The sequence below is a fragment of the Salvelinus sp. IW2-2015 genome, unplaced genomic scaffold (assembly GCF_002910315.2).
Source record: "Salvelinus sp. IW2-2015 unplaced genomic scaffold, ASM291031v2 Un_scaffold659, whole genome shotgun sequence".
In the NCBI taxonomy this organism is placed as follows: domain Eukaryota; kingdom Metazoa; phylum Chordata; class Actinopteri; order Salmoniformes; family Salmonidae; genus Salvelinus; species Salvelinus sp. IW2-2015.
Window position 1 is genome coordinate 245,360 of NW_019942591.1, and position 7,279 is coordinate 252,638.

A 7,279-nucleotide genomic window follows, 5' to 3' on the forward strand; every position below is an offset into this window, starting at 1 on the left:
TTTATCGTTGAAGGAATGAGTGTTACACCGAGGCCTGTGCTCTGGAGCGGGAACGATTTGGAAGTGGAGGGTCCGTCATGGTCTGGGGCGGTGTGTCACAGCATCATCGGACCGAGCTTGTTGTCATTGCAGGCAATCTCAACGCTGTGCGTTACAGGGAAGACATCCTCCTCCCTCATGTGGTACCCTTCCTGCAGGCTCATCCTGACATGACCCTCCAGCATGACAATGCCACCAGCCATACTGCTCGTTCTGTGTGATTTCCTGCAAGACAGGAATGTCAGTGTTCTGCCATGGCCAGCAAAGAGCCCTGATCTCAATCCCATTGAGCACGTCTGGGACCTGTTGGATTGGAGGGTGAGGGCTAGGGCCATTCCCCACCAGAAATGTCCGGGAACTTGCAGGTACCTTGGTGGAAGAGTGGGGTAACATGTCACAACAAGAACTGGCAAGTCCGGTGCAGTCCATGAGGAGGAGATGCACTGCAGTAGAAGGAGATGTAGGAGATGCACCTGGTGGCCACACCAGATACTGACTGTTACTTTTGATTTTGACCCTGCCTTTGTTCAGGGAAACATTATTCAATTTCTGTTAGTCACGTGTCTGTGGAACTTGTTCAGTTTGTCTCAGTTGATGAATCTTGCTATGTTCATACAAATATTTACACATATTAAGTTTACTGAAAACAAACGCAGTTGACTGTGAGAGGACGTATCATTTTTGCTGAGTTTAGTTAACTAGATGGCCTGGCGCATCGTTGTCTATGAAAGTAACTTAGGCTAGCAAGCAAACATTTTAGACAGGTAGTCTAGGACAATAAAAACTTAAAGTGTGTGCTGTATGACAGTCAGACTGTTTAGGCCACATGAAAGAGGAGGATGGCATTGATGTATCTCTACAAGTAGGGTCAGTCAACATGTTTTTTCTACTTGCATGCACACACAGAAATCAGTGCCACGGACAGCCACATCATATCGCTTATGTTGATTGAACTAAATAGTTTTTTGGTTTATTTTAGTTGTCTAGGTGATTAGAAGATGAAGTTGAAATGGTGCTGCAATAGTGGAGGCAGCTCCTGTTTATTTTATTTCCTTTATTTAACCAGGCAAGTCAGTTAAGAACAAATTCTTATCTTCAATGACAGCCTTGGTACAGGTTAACTGCCTTGTTCAGGGGCAGAACGACAGATTTGTACCTTGTCAGCTCGGGGATTCGATCTTGCAACCTTTCGGTTACTAGTCCAACGCTCTAACCACTAGGCTACCTGCCACCCCGTTTTTATCTCTGTTGTTCTAAATCAATAGCTGTTTAGTAGTCTGAAAATGTTGGAAAAACCGTGAGGACTAGAAAACAGCAACTATGGAAACTCAAAAATTGGGAAAGAAACGTTGGTAGGACTTGACTGGACAAGACGAACTGGCAACAGACAAACAGAAAACGCAGGCATACAGTAAATACACAGGAGATATCAGGGACAAATGGGATACACCTGGTGAGAGGGGTGGAGACAGGTGAAGTAGATCAGGATCATAAGTGCTTTTAAGAGCCTATTGATAGATTTACAAGAGAATTGAACACTTTTATGTTTTGACAGGCGTTCACAGTGACTCTGCATTCTACCGTACTTCACCACAGTATGACCTCCCATGACCCCCTGAGGGTTTAAATGTACTGTGATGAGTACTCGGGGGGGTTAGAAGGCAGGAGATCAAAAGCAAACTGACTCCATGAACCCTGAAGGTGATGAAGAATACAACCAAATCTGGGGTCAGTCTTGAAATGGGAGACAATACAGCACATACCGGTAATTCACAAAATGGAAGGATGGATCAATCAAGATAGAGTTACACAATATTAATATCTGTGCTAGAATGCATGTACAGTTAGTGGATGGAGTAGGAGAAATGGGATGAGGGCTATCTGATGGACTGAGACTTGGGGGAGTCCGTGTTGTGTTGAGATGTTCCACATGAACTTCACTCTCCGTGTCAACTGACATTCCTTGGCTACTGGAGGGGAGTTTCATGACTTGGCAGCGTCTATGGTGGATTCTGTCTCGGTCTGTTTGGGCTGTGGCAGATAGGGTTTAGAGGGGTGTTAGGGGGGGGTAATATTCTAGATAGGGGGGAAAGGGAGCATACCAGATGACCCAAAGATCTGATAAAACAGTGAGGGATTAAGAGCTCAGAGGAGAACAGGCAGATACGGCTGTCTCTCTGGCTCTGTCTCTCTAGTGATAGCAATGTTTACCCTGCTAATAATACCGAGACCCCTACACTGAGCCATACTAGACACCATAACAGAGAGACAAGGGGTGGGCAGAGAAAAGGATAGAGAGAGGGAGAGATGGAGAGAAAGACCAAAAGAAAGGGAAGTGGGAGAAAATGAACAATCCCAGTTGGAGAAACTGTGAGTTGGAAGGAAAGAGTAAACATGAAGGGACAAGGGAGAGAAAGTAGTAGAGAGGTCACAGTATGTGGGTCGAGACTGGAACAGTGTGTCCTAGGCAGAGAGCCGGTGGAGATGTTAGCCTACTGGGGAAAAAGCAATAAAGAGAGATGACAGGGACAAATAAAAAACAGAAATACCTTATTTACATAAGTATTCAGACCCTTTGCTATGAGACTCGAAATTGAGCTCAGGTGCATCCTGTTTCCATTGAGCATCCTTGAGATGTTTCTACAACTTGATTGGAGTCCACCTGTAGTAAATTCCATTGATTGGACATGATTTGGAAAGGCATACACCTGTCCATATAAGGTCCCACAGTTGACAGTGCATGTCAGAGTAAAAACCAAGTCGTGAGGTTGAAGGAATTGTCCGTAAAGCTCAGAGACAGGATTATGTCGAGGCATAGATCTGGGGAATGGTACCAAAAGGTTTCTGCAGCATTAAAGGTCCCCAAGAAAACAGTGGCCTCCATCATTCTTTAATGGAAGAAGTTTAGAGCCACCTAGAGCTGGCCACCTGGCCAAACTCGGCAATCAGGGTAGAAGGGCCTTGGTCAGGTGGGGCGACCAAGAACCCGATGGTCACTCTGACAGAGCTCCAGAGTTCCTTTGTGGAGATGGGAGAACCTTCCAGAAGGACAACCATCTCTGCAGTACTCCACCAATCAGGCCTTTATGGTAGAGTGGCCAGGCGGAAGCCACTCCTCAGTAAAAGGCACATGACATCCCGCTTGGAGTTTGCCAAAAGGTATCTAAAGTACTCTCAGACCATGAGAAACAAGATTCTCCAGTCTGATGAAACCAAGATTGAACTCTTTGGCCTGAATGCCAAGCGTCACGTCTGGAGGAAACCTGGCACCATCCCTATGGTGAAGCATGGTGGTGGCAGCATCATGCTGTGGGGATGTTTTTCAGTGGCAGGGACTGGGAGACTAGTCAGGATCGAGGGAAAGATAAACAGAGCAAAGTACAGAGAGATTCTCGATGAAAACCTGCTCCAGAGCTCTCAGGACCTCAGACTGCGGCGAAGGTTCACCTTCCAACAGTATAATGACTAAGCACACAGCCAAGGCAATGCAGGAATGACTTCGGGACAAGTTTCTGAATGCAGGTGTGCAAAGCTTGTAACATCATACCCAAGAAGACTTGAAGGCTGTAATCGCTGCCAAAGGCGCTTCAACAAAGTACTGAGTAAAAAGTCTTAATACTTATGTAAATGTGATATTTCTGTTTTCATTTATTATTTTATGAATTTGCAAAAAATTCTAAAAACCTGTTTTTGCTTTTTCATTATGGGGTATTGTGTGTAGATTGATAAGGGGGAGAAAACAATGTAATACATTTTATTATGAGGCTGTAACGTAACAAAATGTGGAAAAAGTCAAGAGGTCTGAATACATTCCAAATGCACTGTATAAACAAGAATTCAGTAGAGATGTCCAGCAAGTTTTACGTTTCCATCCTTATGGTAAGATGTTAGGCACTAATTGTATCACCCTGTTGCAGGGGAACTTTCAGGAAATGTAAAACTTGTAGTGTATTTGAAGTTTGAGAAATCTTCTGAAGTTTGTAATTTCCACTTTGAAATTTCAGACTTGATTTTCAATACAAAAAAATATATAAGCCCCTACCAAAATGTCCATTAATTATAATCCACATAATAATTCACATTTCTTGTTACTGCAGTACTATTTTCCTGCTGTAGCAAACTTGCTCAAATAAAGATCCTACATCTGTACTCTCCTTAGTCCAGAGCTTGACCATATTTCTTCCACCCCACTAATAAACTGTATGTTGAAGTGTCTGACCCAGTTCAGCTGTTGCTGCCTGAACAGAAGCCTGTAGGTGCAAGGTCATGAGTTAGCCATGTTGTTTACAGCTGATAATCAGTCAGGCGTAGATTAATCTATCACCACTCCCCATTTACTGTGTGTGTGTGTGTGTGTGTGTGTGTGTGTGTGTGTGTGTGTGTGTGTGTGTCTAGCTTGGCAGCTGTGAAACTAACAGTTCATCCTTCGTAGTTAGCAGGTGTGAAACTAACAAGTTATCTTGCCTAGCTTAGCCAGTTGTGCAAACCAACAGTTACTCTTGGTAGTTCAGCAGTGTGAACCTAAACAGTTATCTGATAGGTCTCAGTGTGAAAACATAACAGTTATCTTGGTAGTTAGACAGTGTGCACTACAGTTCTTGGAGTTAGAGTGTGAAACTAACAAGTTCATCTTTGGTAGTTGCACCTGTTATCTTGATGTAGAGTTTAGTTCTCTTTTGGTAGTTGCAGTGTGAAACTAACAGTTTCTTGGAGTTAGCAGTGTGAAACTAACAGTTATCTTGGTAGTTGAGCAGTGTGAAACTAACATTATCTTGGGTAGTTCAGCAGTGTGAAACTAACAGTTTCTTGGTAGTTAGCAGTGTGAAACTAACAGTTATCTGTTGGTAGCTAGCTTGTGAAACTAAATTATCTTGTAATTAGCAGTGTGAAACTAAAGTTAGTCTTGGTAGTTAGCAGTGTGAACTAACTAGTTATCTTGGTAGTTAGCAGTGTGAACACTAACAGTTATCTTGGTAGTTAGCAGTGTGAAACTAACAGTTCTATCTTGGTAGTTAGCAGCTGTGCAAACTAACAGTTATCTTGGCCGCCTCCCGACCCAGTAGTTATGCAGTGTGAAACTAACAGTTATCTTGGTAGTGCAGTGGTGAAACTAACAGTTATCTGGTAGCTAGCCAATGTTGTGAAACTAACAGTTATCTTGGTAGTTCATAGCAGTGTGAAACTAACAGTTATCTTGGTAGTTAGCAGTGTGAACTAACAGTTATCTTGGTAGTAGCAGTGTGAAACTAACAGTTATCTTGGTAGCTAGCAGTGTGAAACTAACAGTTATCTTGGTAGTTAGCAGTGTGAAACTAACAGTTATCTTGGTAGTTTAGCAGTGTGAACACTACAGTTATCTTGGTAGTTGCAATGGTGAAACTAACAGTTATCTTGGTAGTTAGCAGTGTGAAACTAACAGTTATCTCTTGGTAGTATGCAGTGTGAACTAACCAGTTATCTTGGTACTAGCAGTGTGAAATACAACAGCTTATCTGGTAGTTAGCAGTGTGAAACTAACAGTTATCTGGTAGTTAGCAGTGTGAAACTAAAAGTTATCTTGGTAGTTAGCAGTGTGAAACTAACGTATCTTGGTAGTTAGCAGTGTGAAACTAAAAGTTATCTTTGGATAGAGTTAGCAGTGTGAAACAAACAGTTATCTTGGTAGTTAGCAGTGTGACTAACAGTTATCTTGGTAGTTAGCAGTGTGAAACTAACAGTTATCTTGGTAGTTAGCAGTGTGAAACTAACAGTTATCTTGTAGCTAGCAGTGTGTAAACAAACAGTTATCTTGGTAGTTAGCAGTGTGAAACTAACAGTTTATCTTGGTAGTTAGCACGTGTGAAACCTAACAGTTTATCTTGGTAGTTAGCAGTGTGAAACTAACAGTTATCTTGGTAAGTATTAGCGTGTGAAACTAACAGTTATCTTGGTAGTTAGCAGTGTGAAATACCAGATTATCTTGGTAGTTAGCAGTGTGAAACTAAAAGTTATCTTGGTAGTTAGCAGTGTGAAACTAACAGTTTATCTTTGGTAGTTGGCAGTCGTGAAAACTACCAGTTATCTTGGTAGTTGCAGTGTGAAACTAACAGTTATTCTTGGTAGTTAGCAGTGTGAAACTAACAGTTATCTTGGTAGTTAGCAGTGTGAAAACTAACAGTTTTATCTTTGGTAGTTGCAGGTGAAAACTACAGTATCTATCTTGGTAGTTAGCAGTGTTGAACTAACAGTTTTCTTGGTACGTAGCAGTGTGAAACTAACATTTATCTCTGGTAGTTAGCAGTGTGAAACTAAACAGTTATCTTGTAGTTAGCAGTGTGAAACTAACAGTTATCTTTGGTGTTGCAGATAGTGGAAACTAACAGTTATCTTGGTATTAGCAGTGTGAAACTACAGTTATCTTGTAGTTAGAAGTGTGAAACTAACAGTTATCTCTGGTAGCTAGCAGTGATGAAAACTAACAGTTATCTTGGTATAGCAGTGTGAAACTAAACAGTATATCTTGGTAGTATCGAGTGTGAAACTAACAGTTATCTTGCGTAGTCATAGCAGTGTGAAACTAACAGTTTCATTGGTAGTTAGCAGTGTGAAACTAACAGTTATCTTGGTAGTAGCAGTGTGAAACTACACGTTATCTTGTAGTTAGCAGTGTGAAACTAACAGTTTATCTTGGTAGTTAGCAGTGTGAAACTAACAGTTATCTTGGTAGTTAGCAGTGTGAAATAAACAGTTATCTTGGTAGTTAGCGCAGTGTGGAAACTAACAGTTATCTTCATTGGTTAGCAGTGTGAAACTAACAGTTATCGTTGGTAGATAGCAGTGTGAAACAACAGTTATCTTGGTAGTTACAGTGTGAAACTAACAGTTATCTTGGTAGTTAGCAGTGTGAAACTAAAAGTTATCTTGGTAGTTAGCAGTGTGAAACTAAAATACTCTGGAGTTAGCAGTGTGAACTAACAGTTATCTTGGTAGTTAGCAGTGTGAAACTGCAGGGTTTAGGGTTGTCTCTTTCGGTACCTGGGCAGGCTGCACGCATGCTACCGCGCCATTGCGATCCACTTGGGAGTGGGCTACAGCAGTCTCTTATTGAGACTCAAGACTCGAAGGTCGCACGTTCACTGCGTACGAGCAGGTGGTCCAGTCTGTTTTGGAAAAAAGCAGGCGTATACGTGCTACACAGAAGCAAGATCCACGGCCAAGGCATTGAACACACAGCGCATACATATATTCTACATCGATCACA